Source organism: Triticum urartu, unplaced genomic scaffold, assembly GCF_056163025.1.
Source record: "Triticum urartu cultivar PI428250 unplaced genomic scaffold, HENAU_Tu73 scaffold1, whole genome shotgun sequence".
NCBI lineage: Eukaryota > Viridiplantae > Streptophyta > Magnoliopsida > Poales > Poaceae > Triticum > Triticum urartu.
In genome coordinates this window covers 218,110-230,266 of record NW_028259461.1, presented here as the reverse complement: position 1 = coordinate 230,266, position 12,157 = coordinate 218,110, and the positions used below count along the sequence as shown (strand labels likewise).

Here is a 12,157-nt window from a genome sequence, read left to right as displayed (position 1 = left end):
GAAAGCAAAGTACGATCGTCTTTGTAGTGGAGCTGGGAGGGGCAAGCATAAGGGACGAAGACGGGGGTAACATGTCGGATGCGATCATACCAGCACTAAAGCACCGGATCCCATCAGAACTCCGAAGTTAAGCGTGCTTGGGCGAGAGTAGTACTAGGATGGGTGACCTCCTGGGAAGTCCTCGTGTTGCATTCCCTTTTTAAAATTTTTTTGCGCGGCGTGCAAAAGAAAGCTCACGGCCGCGACATATATTTACCACGTTTTATTATTTTGCACGTTTGCGGTAAGTTTTAGCTCGTTGGTCATTATTCACGCGTGTAGCGGCGGGGAAAGCAAAGTACGATCGTCTTTGTAGTGGAGCTGGGAGGGGCAAGCATAAGGGACGAAGACGGGGGTAACATGTCGGATGCGATCATACCAGCACTAAAGCACCGGATCCCATCAGAACTCCGAAGTTAAGCGTGCTTGGGCGAGAGTAGTACTAGGATGGGTGACCTCCTGGGAAGTCCTCGTGTTGCATTCCCTTTTTAAAATTTTTTTGCGCGGCGTGCAAAAGAAAGCTCACGGCCGCGACATATATTTACCACGTTTTATTATTTTGCACGTTTGCGGTAAGTTTTAGCTCGTTGGTCATTATTCACGCGTGTAGCGGCGGGGAAAGCAAAGTACGATCGTCTTTGTAGTGGAGCTGGGAGGGGCAAGCATAAGGGACGAAGACGGGGGTAACATGTCGGATGCGATCATACCAGCACTAAAGCACCGGATCCCATCAGAACTCCGAAGTTAAGCGTGCTTGGGCGAGAGTAGTACTAGGATGGGTGACCTCCTGGGAAGTCCTCGTGTTGCATTCCCTTTTTAAAATTTTTTTGCGCGGCGTGCAAAAGAAAGCTCACGGCCGCGACATATATTTACCACGTTTTATTATTTTGCACGTTTGCGGTAAGTTTTAGCTCGTTGGTCATTATTCACGCGTGTAGCGGCGGGGAAAGCAAAGTACGATCGTCTTTGTAGTGGAGCTGGGAGGGGCAAGCATAAGGGACGAAGACGGGGGTAACATGTCGGATGCGATCATACCAGCACTAAAGCACCGGATCCCATCAGAACTCCGAAGTTAAGCGTGCTTGGGCGAGAGTAGTACTAGGATGGGTGACCTCCTGGGAAGTCCTCGTGTTGCATTCCCTTTTTAAAATTTTTTTGCGCGGCGTGCAAAAGAAAGCTCACGGCCGCGACATATATTTACCACGTTTTATTATTTTGCACGTTTGCGGTAAGTTTTAGCTCGTTGGTCATTATTCACGCGTGTAGCGGCGGGGAAAGCAAAGTACGATCGTCTTTGTAGTGGAGCTGGGAGGGGCAAGCATAAGGGACGAAGACGGGGGTAACATGTCGGATGCGATCATACCAGCACTAAAGCACCGGATCCCATCAGAACTCCGAAGTTAAGCGTGCTTGGGCGAGAGTAGTACTAGGATGGGTGACCTCCTGGGAAGTCCTCGTGTTGCATTCCCTTTTTAAAATTTTTTTGCGCGGCGTGCAAAAGAAAGCTCACGGCCGCGACATATATTTACCACGTTTTATTATTTTGCACGTTTGCGGTAAGTTTTAGCTCGTTGGTCATTATTCACGCGTGTAGCGGCGGGGAAAGCAAAGTACGATCGTCTTTGTAGTGGAGCTGGGAGGGGCAAGCATAAGGGACGAAGACGGGGGTAACATGTCGGATGCGATCATACCAGCACTAAAGCACCGGATCCCATCAGAACTCCGAAGTTAAGCGTGCTTGGGCGAGAGTAGTACTAGGATGGGTGACCTCCTGGGAAGTCCTCGTGTTGCATTCCCTTTTTAAAATTTTTTTGCGCGGCGTGCAAAAGAAAGCTCACGGCCGCGACATATATTTACCACGTTTTATTATTTTGCACGTTTGCGGTAAGTTTTAGCTCGTTGGTCATTATTCACGCGTGTAGCGGCGGGGAAAGCAAAGTACGATCGTCTTTGTAGTGGAGCTGGGAGGGGCAAGCATAAGGGACGAAGACGGGGGTAACATGTCGGATGCGATCATACCAGCACTAAAGCACCGGATCCCATCAGAACTCCGAAGTTAAGCGTGCTTGGGCGAGAGTAGTACTAGGATGGGTGACCTCCTGGGAAGTCCTCGTGTTGCATTCCCTTTTTAAAATTTTTTTGCGCGGCGTGCAAAAGAAAGCTCACGGCCGCGACATATATTTACCACGTTTTATTATTTTGCACGTTTGCGGTAAGTTTTAGCTCGTTGGTCATTATTCACGCGTGTAGCGGCGGGGAAAGCAAAGTACGATCGTCTTTGTAGTGGAGCTGGGAGGGGCAAGCATAAGGGACGAAGACGGGGGTAACATGTCGGATGCGATCATACCAGCACTAAAGCACCGGATCCCATCAGAACTCCGAAGTTAAGCGTGCTTGGGCGAGAGTAGTACTAGGATGGGTGACCTCCTGGGAAGTCCTCGTGTTGCATTCCCTTTTTAAAATTTTTTTGCGCGGCGTGCAAAAGAAAGCTCACGGCCGCGACATATATTTACCACGTTTTATTATTTTGCACGTTTGCGGTAAGTTTTAGCTCGTTGGTCATTATTCACGCGTGTAGCGGCGGGGAAAGCAAAGTACGATCGTCTTTGTAGTGGAGCTGGGAGGGGCAAGCATAAGGGACGAAGACGGGGGTAACATGTCGGATGCGATCATACCAGCACTAAAGCACCGGATCCCATCAGAACTCCGAAGTTAAGCGTGCTTGGGCGAGAGTAGTACTAGGATGGGTGACCTCCTGGGAAGTCCTCGTGTTGCATTCCCTTTTTAAAATTTTTTTGCGCGGCGTGCAAAAGAAAGCTCACGGCCGCGACATATATTTACCACGTTTTATTATTTTGCACGTTTGCGGTAAGTTTTAGCTCGTTGGTCATTATTCACGCGTGTAGCGGCGGGGAAAGCAAAGTACGATCGTCTTTGTAGTGGAGCTGGGAGGGGCAAGCATAAGGGACGAAGACGGGGGTAACATGTCGGATGCGATCATACCAGCACTAAAGCACCGGATCCCATCAGAACTCCGAAGTTAAGCGTGCTTGGGCGAGAGTAGTACTAGGATGGGTGACCTCCTGGGAAGTCCTCGTGTTGCATTCCCTTTTTAAAATTTTTTTGCGCGGCGTGCAAAAGAAAGCTCACGGCCGCGACATATATTTACCACGTTTTATTATTTTGCACGTTTGCGGTAAGTTTTAGCTCGTTGGTCATTATTCACGCGTGTAGCGGCGGGGAAAGCAAAGTACGATCGTCTTTGTAGTGGAGCTGGGAGGGGCAAGCATAAGGGACGAAGACGGGGGTAACATGTCGGATGCGATCATACCAGCACTAAAGCACCGGATCCCATCAGAACTCCGAAGTTAAGCGTGCTTGGGCGAGAGTAGTACTAGGATGGGTGACCTCCTGGGAAGTCCTCGTGTTGCATTCCCTTTTTAAAATTTTTTTGCGCGGCGTGCAAAAGAAAGCTCACGGCCGCGACATATATTTACCACGTTTTATTATTTTGCACGTTTGCGGTAAGTTTTAGCTCGTTGGTCATTATTCACGCGTGTAGCGGCGGGGAAAGCAAAGTACGATCGTCTTTGTAGTGGAGCTGGGAGGGGCAAGCATAAGGGACGAAGACGGGGGTAACATGTCGGATGCGATCATACCAGCACTAAAGCACCGGATCCCATCAGAACTCCGAAGTTAAGCGTGCTTGGGCGAGAGTAGTACTAGGATGGGTGACCTCCTGGGAAGTCCTCGTGTTGCATTCCCTTTTTAAAATTTTTTTGCGCGGCGTGCAAAAGAAAGCTCACGGCCGCGACATATATTTACCACGTTTTATTATTTTGCACGTTTGCGGTAAGTTTTAGCTCGTTGGTCATTATTCACGCGTGTAGCGGCGGGGAAAGCAAAGTACGATCGTCTTTGTAGTGGAGCTGGGAGGGGCAAGCATAAGGGACGAAGACGGGGGTAACATGTCGGATGCGATCATACCAGCACTAAAGCACCGGATCCCATCAGAACTCCGAAGTTAAGCGTGCTTGGGCGAGAGTAGTACTAGGATGGGTGACCTCCTGGGAAGTCCTCGTGTTGCATTCCCTTTTTAAAATTTTTTTGCGCGGCGTGCAAAAGAAAGCTCACGGCCGCGACATATATTTACCACGTTTTATTATTTTGCACGTTTGCGGTAAGTTTTAGCTCGTTGGTCATTATTCACGCGTGTAGCGGCGGGGAAAGCAAAGTACGATCGTCTTTGTAGTGGAGCTGGGAGGGGCAAGCATAAGGGACGAAGACGGGGGTAACATGTCGGATGCGATCATACCAGCACTAAAGCACCGGATCCCATCAGAACTCCGAAGTTAAGCGTGCTTGGGCGAGAGTAGTACTAGGATGGGTGACCTCCTGGGAAGTCCTCGTGTTGCATTCCCTTTTTAAAATTTTTTTGCGCGGCGTGCAAAAGAAAGCTCACGGCCGCGACATATATTTACCACGTTTTATTATTTTGCACGTTTGCGGTAAGTTTTAGCTCGTTGGTCATTATTCACGCGTGTAGCGGCGGGGAAAGCAAAGTACGATCGTCTTTGTAGTGGAGCTGGGAGGGGCAAGCATAAGGGACGAAGACGGGGGTAACATGTCGGATGCGATCATACCAGCACTAAAGCACCGGATCCCATCAGAACTCCGAAGTTAAGCGTGCTTGGGCGAGAGTAGTACTAGGATGGGTGACCTCCTGGGAAGTCCTCGTGTTGCATTCCCTTTTTAAAATTTTTTTGCGCGGCGTGCAAAAGAAAGCTCACGGCCGCGACATATATTTACCACGTTTTATTATTTTGCACGTTTGCGGTAAGTTTTAGCTCGTTGGTCATTATTCACGCGTGTAGCGGCGGGGAAAGCAAAGTACGATCGTCTTTGTAGTGGAGCTGGGAGGGGCAAGCATAAGGGACGAAGACGGGGGTAACATGTCGGATGCGATCATACCAGCACTAAAGCACCGGATCCCATCAGAACTCCGAAGTTAAGCGTGCTTGGGCGAGAGTAGTACTAGGATGGGTGACCTCCTGGGAAGTCCTCGTGTTGCATTCCCTTTTTAAAATTTTTTTGCGCGGCGTGCAAAAGAAAGCTCACGGCCGCGACATATATTTACCACGTTTTATTATTTTGCACGTTTGCGGTAAGTTTTAGCTCGTTGGTCATTATTCACGCGTGTAGCGGCGGGGAAAGCAAAGTACGATCGTCTTTGTAGTGGAGCTGGGAGGGGCAAGCATAAGGGACGAAGACGGGGGTAACATGTCGGATGCGATCATACCAGCACTAAAGCACCGGATCCCATCAGAACTCCGAAGTTAAGCGTGCTTGGGCGAGAGTAGTACTAGGATGGGTGACCTCCTGGGAAGTCCTCGTGTTGCATTCCCTTTTTAAAATTTTTTTGCGCGGCGTGCAAAAGAAAGCTCACGGCCGCGACATATATTTACCACGTTTTATTATTTTGCACGTTTGCGGTAAGTTTTAGCTCGTTGGTCATTATTCACGCGTGTAGCGGCGGGGAAAGCAAAGTACGATCGTCTTTGTAGTGGAGCTGGGAGGGGCAAGCATAAGGGACGAAGACGGGGGTAACATGTCGGATGCGATCATACCAGCACTAAAGCACCGGATCCCATCAGAACTCCGAAGTTAAGCGTGCTTGGGCGAGAGTAGTACTAGGATGGGTGACCTCCTGGGAAGTCCTCGTGTTGCATTCCCTTTTTAAAATTTTTTTGCGCGGCGTGCAAAAGAAAGCTCACGGCCGCGACATATATTTACCACGTTTTATTATTTTGCACGTTTGCGGTAAGTTTTAGCTCGTTGGTCATTATTCACGCGTGTAGCGGCGGGGAAAGCAAAGTACGATCGTCTTTGTAGTGGAGCTGGGAGGGGCAAGCATAAGGGACGAAGACGGGGGTAACATGTCGGATGCGATCATACCAGCACTAAAGCACCGGATCCCATCAGAACTCCGAAGTTAAGCGTGCTTGGGCGAGAGTAGTACTAGGATGGGTGACCTCCTGGGAAGTCCTCGTGTTGCATTCCCTTTTTAAAATTTTTTTGCGCGGCGTGCAAAAGAAAGCTCACGGCCGCGACATATATTTACCACGTTTTATTATTTTGCACGTTTGCGGTAAGTTTTAGCTCGTTGGTCATTATTCACGCGTGTAGCGGCGGGGAAAGCAAAGTACGATCGTCTTTGTAGTGGAGCTGGGAGGGGCAAGCATAAGGGACGAAGACGGGGGTAACATGTCGGATGCGATCATACCAGCACTAAAGCACCGGATCCCATCAGAACTCCGAAGTTAAGCGTGCTTGGGCGAGAGTAGTACTAGGATGGGTGACCTCCTGGGAAGTCCTCGTGTTGCATTCCCTTTTTAAAATTTTTTTGCGCGGCGTGCAAAAGAAAGCTCACGGCCGCGACATATATTTACCACGTTTTATTATTTTGCACGTTTGCGGTAAGTTTTAGCTCGTTGGTCATTATTCACGCGTGTAGCGGCGGGGAAAGCAAAGTACGATCGTCTTTGTAGTGGAGCTGGGAGGGGCAAGCATAAGGGACGAAGACGGGGGTAACATGTCGGATGCGATCATACCAGCACTAAAGCACCGGATCCCATCAGAACTCCGAAGTTAAGCGTGCTTGGGCGAGAGTAGTACTAGGATGGGTGACCTCCTGGGAAGTCCTCGTGTTGCATTCCCTTTTTAAAATTTTTTTGCGCGGCGTGCAAAAGAAAGCTCACGGCCGCGACATATATTTACCACGTTTTATTATTTTGCACGTTTGCGGTAAGTTTTAGCTCGTTGGTCATTATTCACGCGTGTAGCGGCGGGGAAAGCAAAGTACGATCGTCTTTGTAGTGGAGCTGGGAGGGGCAAGCATAAGGGACGAAGACGGGGGTAACATGTCGGATGCGATCATACCAGCACTAAAGCACCGGATCCCATCAGAACTCCGAAGTTAAGCGTGCTTGGGCGAGAGTAGTACTAGGATGGGTGACCTCCTGGGAAGTCCTCGTGTTGCATTCCCTTTTTAAAATTTTTTTGCGCGGCGTGCAAAAGAAAGCTCACGGCCGCGACATATATTTACCACGTTTTATTATTTTGCACGTTTGCGGTAAGTTTTAGCTCGTTGGTCATTATTCACGCGTGTAGCGGCGGGGAAAGCAAAGTACGATCGTCTTTGTAGTGGAGCTGGGAGGGGCAAGCATAAGGGACGAAGACGGGGGTAACATGTCGGATGCGATCATACCAGCACTAAAGCACCGGATCCCATCAGAACTCCGAAGTTAAGCGTGCTTGGGCGAGAGTAGTACTAGGATGGGTGACCTCCTGGGAAGTCCTCGTGTTGCATTCCCTTTTTAAAATTTTTTTGCGCGGCGTGCAAAAGAAAGCTCACGGCCGCGACATATATTTACCACGTTTTATTATTTTGCACGTTTGCGGTAAGTTTTAGCTCGTTGGTCATTATTCACGCGTGTAGCGGCGGGGAAAGCAAAGTACGATCGTCTTTGTAGTGGAGCTGGGAGGGGCAAGCATAAGGGACGAAGACGGGGGTAACATGTCGGATGCGATCATACCAGCACTAAAGCACCGGATCCCATCAGAACTCCGAAGTTAAGCGTGCTTGGGCGAGAGTAGTACTAGGATGGGTGACCTCCTGGGAAGTCCTCGTGTTGCATTCCCTTTTTAAAATTTTTTTGCGCGGCGTGCAAAAGAAAGCTCACGGCCGCGACATATATTTACCACGTTTTATTATTTTGCACGTTTGCGGTAAGTTTTAGCTCGTTGGTCATTATTCACGCGTGTAGCGGCGGGGAAAGCAAAGTACGATCGTCTTTGTAGTGGAGCTGGGAGGGGCAAGCATAAGGGACGAAGACGGGGGTAACATGTCGGATGCGATCATACCAGCACTAAAGCACCGGATCCCATCAGAACTCCGAAGTTAAGCGTGCTTGGGCGAGAGTAGTACTAGGATGGGTGACCTCCTGGGAAGTCCTCGTGTTGCATTCCCTTTTTAAAATTTTTTTGCGCGGCGTGCAAAAGAAAGCTCACGGCCGCGACATATATTTACCACGTTTTATTATTTTGCACGTTTGCGGTAAGTTTTAGCTCGTTGGTCATTATTCACGCGTGTAGCGGCGGGGAAAGCAAAGTACGATCGTCTTTGTAGTGGAGCTGGGAGGGGCAAGCATAAGGGACGAAGACGGGGGTAACATGTCGGATGCGATCATACCAGCACTAAAGCACCGGATCCCATCAGAACTCCGAAGTTAAGCGTGCTTGGGCGAGAGTAGTACTAGGATGGGTGACCTCCTGGGAAGTCCTCGTGTTGCATTCCCTTTTTAAAATTTTTTTGCGCGGCGTGCAAAAGAAAGCTCACGGCCGCGACATATATTTACCACGTTTTATTATTTTGCACGTTTGCGGTAAGTTTTAGCTCGTTGGTCATTATTCACGCGTGTAGCGGCGGGGAAAGCAAAGTACGATCGTCTTTGTAGTGGAGCTGGGAGGGGCAAGCATAAGGGACGAAGACGGGGGTAACATGTCGGATGCGATCATACCAGCACTAAAGCACCGGATCCCATCAGAACTCCGAAGTTAAGCGTGCTTGGGCGAGAGTAGTACTAGGATGGGTGACCTCCTGGGAAGTCCTCGTGTTGCATTCCCTTTTTAAAATTTTTTTGCGCGGCGTGCAAAAGAAAGCTCACGGCCGCGACATATATTTACCACGTTTTATTATTTTGCACGTTTGCGGTAAGTTTTAGCTCGTTGGTCATTATTCACGCGTGTAGCGGCGGGGAAAGCAAAGTACGATCGTCTTTGTAGTGGAGCTGGGAGGGGCAAGCATAAGGGACGAAGACGGGGGTAACATGTCGGATGCGATCATACCAGCACTAAAGCACCGGATCCCATCAGAACTCCGAAGTTAAGCGTGCTTGGGCGAGAGTAGTACTAGGATGGGTGACCTCCTGGGAAGTCCTCGTGTTGCATTCCCTTTTTAAAATTTTTTTGCGCGGCGTGCAAAAGAAAGCTCACGGCCGCGACATATATTTACCACGTTTTATTATTTTGCACGTTTGCGGTAAGTTTTAGCTCGTTGGTCATTATTCACGCGTGTAGCGGCGGGGAAAGCAAAGTACGATCGTCTTTGTAGTGGAGCTGGGAGGGGCAAGCATAAGGGACGAAGACGGGGGTAACATGTCGGATGCGATCATACCAGCACTAAAGCACCGGATCCCATCAGAACTCCGAAGTTAAGCGTGCTTGGGCGAGAGTAGTACTAGGATGGGTGACCTCCTGGGAAGTCCTCGTGTTGCATTCCCTTTTTAAAATTTTTTTGCGCGGCGTGCAAAAGAAAGCTCACGGCCGCGACATATATTTACCACGTTTTATTATTTTGCACGTTTGCGGTAAGTTTTAGCTCGTTGGTCATTATTCACGCGTGTAGCGGCGGGGAAAGCAAAGTACGATCGTCTTTGTAGTGGAGCTGGGAGGGGCAAGCATAAGGGACGAAGACGGGGGTAACATGTCGGATGCGATCATACCAGCACTAAAGCACCGGATCCCATCAGAACTCCGAAGTTAAGCGTGCTTGGGCGAGAGTAGTACTAGGATGGGTGACCTCCTGGGAAGTCCTCGTGTTGCATTCCCTTTTTAAAATTTTTTTGCGCGGCGTGCAAAAGAAAGCTCACGGCCGCGACATATATTTACCACGTTTTATTATTTTGCACGTTTGCGGTAAGTTTTAGCTCGTTGGTCATTATTCACGCGTGTAGCGGCGGGGAAAGCAAAGTACGATCGTCTTTGTAGTGGAGCTGGGAGGGGCAAGCATAAGGGACGAAGACGGGGGTAACATGTCGGATGCGATCATACCAGCACTAAAGCACCGGATCCCATCAGAACTCCGAAGTTAAGCGTGCTTGGGCGAGAGTAGTACTAGGATGGGTGACCTCCTGGGAAGTCCTCGTGTTGCATTCCCTTTTTAAAATTTTTTTGCGCGGCGTGCAAAAGAAAGCTCACGGCCGCGACATATATTTACCACGTTTTATTATTTTGCACGTTTGCGGTAAGTTTTAGCTCGTTGGTCATTATTCACGCGTGTAGCGGCGGGGAAAGCAAAGTACGATCGTCTTTGTAGTGGAGCTGGGAGGGGCAAGCATAAGGGACGAAGACGGGGGTAACATGTCGGATGCGATCATACCAGCACTAAAGCACCGGATCCCATCAGAACTCCGAAGTTAAGCGTGCTTGGGCGAGAGTAGTACTAGGATGGGTGACCTCCTGGGAAGTCCTCGTGTTGCATTCCCTTTTTAAAATTTTTTTGCGCGGCGTGCAAAAGAAAGCTCACGGCCGCGACATATATTTACCACGTTTTATTATTTTGCACGTTTGCGGTAAGTTTTAGCTCGTTGGTCATTATTCACGCGTGTAGCGGCGGGGAAAGCAAAGTACGATCGTCTTTGTAGTGGAGCTGGGAGGGGCAAGCATAAGGGACGAAGACGGGGGTAACATGTCGGATGCGATCATACCAGCACTAAAGCACCGGATCCCATCAGAACTCCGAAGTTAAGCGTGCTTGGGCGAGAGTAGTACTAGGATGGGTGACCTCCTGGGAAGTCCTCGTGTTGCATTCCCTTTTTAAAATTTTTTTGCGCGGCGTGCAAAAGAAAGCTCACGGCCGCGACATATATTTACCACGTTTTATTATTTTGCACGTTTGCGGTAAGTTTTAGCTCGTTGGTCATTATTCACACGCGTGTAGCGGCGGGGAAAGCAAAGTACGATCGTCTTTGTAGTGGAGCTGGGAGGGGCAAGCATAAGGGACGAAGACGGGGGTAACATGTCGGATGCGATCATACCAGCACTAAAGCACCGGATCCCATCAGAACTCCGAAGTTAAGCGTGCTTGGGCGAGAGTAGTACTAGGATGGGTGACCTCCTGGGAAGTCCTCGTGTTGCATTCCCTTTTTAAAATTTTTTTGCGCGGCGTGCAAAAGAAAGCTCACGGCCGCGACATATATTTACCACGTTTTATTATTTTGCACGTTTGCGGTAAGTTTTAGCTCGTTGGTCATTATTCACGCGTGTAGCGGCGGGGAAAGCAAAGTACGATCGTCTTTGTAGTGGAGCTGGGAGGGGCAAGCATAAGGGACGAAGACGGGGGTAACATGTCGGATGCGATCATACCAGCACTAAAGCACCGGATCCCATCAGAACTCCGAAGTTAAGCGTGCTTGGGCGAGAGTAGTACTAGGATGGGTGACCTCCTGGGAAGTCCTCGTGTTGCATTCCCTTTTTAAAATTTTTTTGCGCGGCGTGCAAAAGAAAGCTCACGGCCGCGACATATATTTACCACGTTTTATTATTTTGCACGTTTGCGGTAAGTTTTAGCTCGTTGGTCATTATTCACGCGTGTAGCGGCGGGGAAAGCAAAGTACGATCGTCTTTGTAGTGGAGCTGGGAGGGGCAAGCATAAGGGACGAAGACGGGGGTAACATGTCGGATGCGATCATACCAGCACTAAAGCACCGGATCCCATCAGAACTCCGAAGTTAAGCGTGCTTGGGCGAGAGTAGTACTAGGATGGGTGACCTCCTGGGAAGTCCTCGTGTTGCATTCCCTTTTTAAAATTTTTTTGCGCGGCGTGCAAAAGAAAGCTCACGGCCGCGACATATATTTACCACGTTTTATTATTTTGCACGTTTGCGGTAAGTTTTAGCTCGTTGGTCATTATTCACGCGTGTAGCGGCGGGGAAAGCAAAGTACGATCGTCTTTGTAGTGGAGCTGGGAGGGGCAAGCATAAGGGACGAAGACGGGGGTAACATGTCGGATGCGATCATACCAGCACTAAAGCACCGGATCCCATCAGAACTCCGAAGTTAAGCGTGCTTGGGCGAGAGTAGTACTAGGATGGGTGACCTCCTGGGAAGTCCTCGTGTTGCATTCCCTTTTTAAAATTTTTTTGCGCGGCGTGCAAAAGAAAGCTCACGGCCGCGACATATATTTACCACGTTTTATTATTTTGCACGTTTGCGGTAAGTTTTAGCTCGTTGGTCATTATTCACGCGTGTAGCGGCGGGGAAAGCAAAGTACGATCGT

The 12,157-nt window shown here is 49.4% G+C and overlaps 37 non-coding genes across 37 annotated transcripts; all 37 read left to right on the top strand.

Annotated features, from left to right (window-relative positions):
* The first annotated feature begins 76 nt into the window (after positions 1-76).
* Positions 77-195, top strand: LOC147955493 (5S ribosomal RNA). Its single transcript, XR_015613431.1, has one exon. It is a non-coding gene; the product is annotated as a 5S ribosomal RNA (ribosomal RNA).
* Positions 196-404: 209 nt separating this feature from the next.
* Positions 405-523, top strand: LOC147955492 (5S ribosomal RNA). Its single transcript, XR_015613430.1, has one exon. It is a non-coding gene; the product is annotated as a 5S ribosomal RNA (ribosomal RNA).
* Positions 524-732: 209 nt separating this feature from the next.
* LOC147955491 (5S ribosomal RNA) lies at positions 733-851 on the top strand. The gene has a single exon (XR_015613428.1). It is a non-coding gene; the product is annotated as a 5S ribosomal RNA (ribosomal RNA).
* A 209-nt stretch (positions 852-1,060) lies between these two features.
* On the top strand, positions 1,061-1,179 carry LOC147955490 (5S ribosomal RNA). Its single transcript, XR_015613427.1, has one exon. It is a non-coding gene; the product is annotated as a 5S ribosomal RNA (ribosomal RNA).
* Positions 1,180-1,388: 209 nt separating this feature from the next.
* On the top strand, positions 1,389-1,507 carry LOC147955489 (5S ribosomal RNA). The gene has a single exon (XR_015613426.1). It is a non-coding gene; the product is annotated as a 5S ribosomal RNA (ribosomal RNA).
* Positions 1,508-1,716: 209 nt separating this feature from the next.
* On the top strand, positions 1,717-1,835 carry LOC147955488 (5S ribosomal RNA). Its single transcript, XR_015613425.1, has one exon. It is a non-coding gene; the product is annotated as a 5S ribosomal RNA (ribosomal RNA).
* Positions 1,836-2,044: 209 nt separating this feature from the next.
* On the top strand, positions 2,045-2,163 carry LOC147955487 (5S ribosomal RNA). Its single transcript, XR_015613424.1, has one exon. It is a non-coding gene; the product is annotated as a 5S ribosomal RNA (ribosomal RNA).
* A 209-nt stretch (positions 2,164-2,372) lies between these two features.
* Positions 2,373-2,491, top strand: LOC147955486 (5S ribosomal RNA). Its single transcript, XR_015613423.1, has one exon. It is a non-coding gene; the product is annotated as a 5S ribosomal RNA (ribosomal RNA).
* Positions 2,492-2,700: 209 nt separating this feature from the next.
* LOC147955485 (5S ribosomal RNA) lies at positions 2,701-2,819 on the top strand. The gene has a single exon (XR_015613422.1). It is a non-coding gene; the product is annotated as a 5S ribosomal RNA (ribosomal RNA).
* A 209-nt stretch (positions 2,820-3,028) lies between these two features.
* LOC147955484 (5S ribosomal RNA) lies at positions 3,029-3,147 on the top strand. The gene has a single exon (XR_015613421.1). It is a non-coding gene; the product is annotated as a 5S ribosomal RNA (ribosomal RNA).
* Positions 3,148-3,356: 209 nt separating this feature from the next.
* On the top strand, positions 3,357-3,475 carry LOC147955483 (5S ribosomal RNA). The gene has a single exon (XR_015613420.1). It is a non-coding gene; the product is annotated as a 5S ribosomal RNA (ribosomal RNA).
* Positions 3,476-3,684: 209 nt separating this feature from the next.
* LOC147955482 (5S ribosomal RNA) lies at positions 3,685-3,803 on the top strand. The gene has a single exon (XR_015613419.1). It is a non-coding gene; the product is annotated as a 5S ribosomal RNA (ribosomal RNA).
* Positions 3,804-4,012: 209 nt separating this feature from the next.
* LOC147955481 (5S ribosomal RNA) lies at positions 4,013-4,131 on the top strand. The gene has a single exon (XR_015613417.1). It is a non-coding gene; the product is annotated as a 5S ribosomal RNA (ribosomal RNA).
* Positions 4,132-4,340: 209 nt separating this feature from the next.
* On the top strand, positions 4,341-4,459 carry LOC147955480 (5S ribosomal RNA). Its single transcript, XR_015613416.1, has one exon. It is a non-coding gene; the product is annotated as a 5S ribosomal RNA (ribosomal RNA).
* A 209-nt stretch (positions 4,460-4,668) lies between these two features.
* Positions 4,669-4,787, top strand: LOC147955479 (5S ribosomal RNA). The gene has a single exon (XR_015613415.1). It is a non-coding gene; the product is annotated as a 5S ribosomal RNA (ribosomal RNA).
* A 209-nt stretch (positions 4,788-4,996) lies between these two features.
* On the top strand, positions 4,997-5,115 carry LOC147955478 (5S ribosomal RNA). Its single transcript, XR_015613414.1, has one exon. It is a non-coding gene; the product is annotated as a 5S ribosomal RNA (ribosomal RNA).
* A 209-nt stretch (positions 5,116-5,324) lies between these two features.
* Positions 5,325-5,443, top strand: LOC147955477 (5S ribosomal RNA). Its single transcript, XR_015613413.1, has one exon. It is a non-coding gene; the product is annotated as a 5S ribosomal RNA (ribosomal RNA).
* A 209-nt stretch (positions 5,444-5,652) lies between these two features.
* Positions 5,653-5,771, top strand: LOC147955476 (5S ribosomal RNA). The gene has a single exon (XR_015613412.1). It is a non-coding gene; the product is annotated as a 5S ribosomal RNA (ribosomal RNA).
* Positions 5,772-5,980: 209 nt separating this feature from the next.
* On the top strand, positions 5,981-6,099 carry LOC147955475 (5S ribosomal RNA). The gene has a single exon (XR_015613411.1). It is a non-coding gene; the product is annotated as a 5S ribosomal RNA (ribosomal RNA).
* Positions 6,100-6,308: 209 nt separating this feature from the next.
* Positions 6,309-6,427, top strand: LOC147955474 (5S ribosomal RNA). The gene has a single exon (XR_015613410.1). It is a non-coding gene; the product is annotated as a 5S ribosomal RNA (ribosomal RNA).
* A 209-nt stretch (positions 6,428-6,636) lies between these two features.
* LOC147955473 (5S ribosomal RNA) lies at positions 6,637-6,755 on the top strand. Its single transcript, XR_015613409.1, has one exon. It is a non-coding gene; the product is annotated as a 5S ribosomal RNA (ribosomal RNA).
* Positions 6,756-6,964: 209 nt separating this feature from the next.
* Positions 6,965-7,083, top strand: LOC147955472 (5S ribosomal RNA). Its single transcript, XR_015613408.1, has one exon. It is a non-coding gene; the product is annotated as a 5S ribosomal RNA (ribosomal RNA).
* Positions 7,084-7,292: 209 nt separating this feature from the next.
* LOC147955471 (5S ribosomal RNA) lies at positions 7,293-7,411 on the top strand. The gene has a single exon (XR_015613406.1). It is a non-coding gene; the product is annotated as a 5S ribosomal RNA (ribosomal RNA).
* Positions 7,412-7,620: 209 nt separating this feature from the next.
* On the top strand, positions 7,621-7,739 carry LOC147955470 (5S ribosomal RNA). The gene has a single exon (XR_015613405.1). It is a non-coding gene; the product is annotated as a 5S ribosomal RNA (ribosomal RNA).
* Positions 7,740-7,948: 209 nt separating this feature from the next.
* Positions 7,949-8,067, top strand: LOC147955469 (5S ribosomal RNA). The gene has a single exon (XR_015613404.1). It is a non-coding gene; the product is annotated as a 5S ribosomal RNA (ribosomal RNA).
* A 209-nt stretch (positions 8,068-8,276) lies between these two features.
* On the top strand, positions 8,277-8,395 carry LOC147955468 (5S ribosomal RNA). The gene has a single exon (XR_015613403.1). It is a non-coding gene; the product is annotated as a 5S ribosomal RNA (ribosomal RNA).
* A 209-nt stretch (positions 8,396-8,604) lies between these two features.
* LOC147955467 (5S ribosomal RNA) lies at positions 8,605-8,723 on the top strand. The gene has a single exon (XR_015613402.1). It is a non-coding gene; the product is annotated as a 5S ribosomal RNA (ribosomal RNA).
* Positions 8,724-8,932: 209 nt separating this feature from the next.
* LOC147955466 (5S ribosomal RNA) lies at positions 8,933-9,051 on the top strand. The gene has a single exon (XR_015613401.1). It is a non-coding gene; the product is annotated as a 5S ribosomal RNA (ribosomal RNA).
* Positions 9,052-9,260: 209 nt separating this feature from the next.
* On the top strand, positions 9,261-9,379 carry LOC147955465 (5S ribosomal RNA). The gene has a single exon (XR_015613400.1). It is a non-coding gene; the product is annotated as a 5S ribosomal RNA (ribosomal RNA).
* A 209-nt stretch (positions 9,380-9,588) lies between these two features.
* On the top strand, positions 9,589-9,707 carry LOC147955464 (5S ribosomal RNA). The gene has a single exon (XR_015613399.1). It is a non-coding gene; the product is annotated as a 5S ribosomal RNA (ribosomal RNA).
* A 209-nt stretch (positions 9,708-9,916) lies between these two features.
* On the top strand, positions 9,917-10,035 carry LOC147955463 (5S ribosomal RNA). The gene has a single exon (XR_015613398.1). It is a non-coding gene; the product is annotated as a 5S ribosomal RNA (ribosomal RNA).
* Positions 10,036-10,244: 209 nt separating this feature from the next.
* On the top strand, positions 10,245-10,363 carry LOC147955462 (5S ribosomal RNA). The gene has a single exon (XR_015613397.1). It is a non-coding gene; the product is annotated as a 5S ribosomal RNA (ribosomal RNA).
* Positions 10,364-10,572: 209 nt separating this feature from the next.
* Positions 10,573-10,691, top strand: LOC147955461 (5S ribosomal RNA). Its single transcript, XR_015613395.1, has one exon. It is a non-coding gene; the product is annotated as a 5S ribosomal RNA (ribosomal RNA).
* Positions 10,692-10,902: 211 nt separating this feature from the next.
* LOC147955460 (5S ribosomal RNA) lies at positions 10,903-11,021 on the top strand. The gene has a single exon (XR_015613394.1). It is a non-coding gene; the product is annotated as a 5S ribosomal RNA (ribosomal RNA).
* A 209-nt stretch (positions 11,022-11,230) lies between these two features.
* On the top strand, positions 11,231-11,349 carry LOC147955459 (5S ribosomal RNA). Its single transcript, XR_015613393.1, has one exon. It is a non-coding gene; the product is annotated as a 5S ribosomal RNA (ribosomal RNA).
* A 209-nt stretch (positions 11,350-11,558) lies between these two features.
* Positions 11,559-11,677, top strand: LOC147955458 (5S ribosomal RNA). The gene has a single exon (XR_015613392.1). It is a non-coding gene; the product is annotated as a 5S ribosomal RNA (ribosomal RNA).
* Positions 11,678-11,886: 209 nt separating this feature from the next.
* LOC147955457 (5S ribosomal RNA) lies at positions 11,887-12,005 on the top strand. The gene has a single exon (XR_015613391.1). It is a non-coding gene; the product is annotated as a 5S ribosomal RNA (ribosomal RNA).
* The last annotated feature ends 152 nt before the right edge of the window (positions 12,006-12,157 follow it).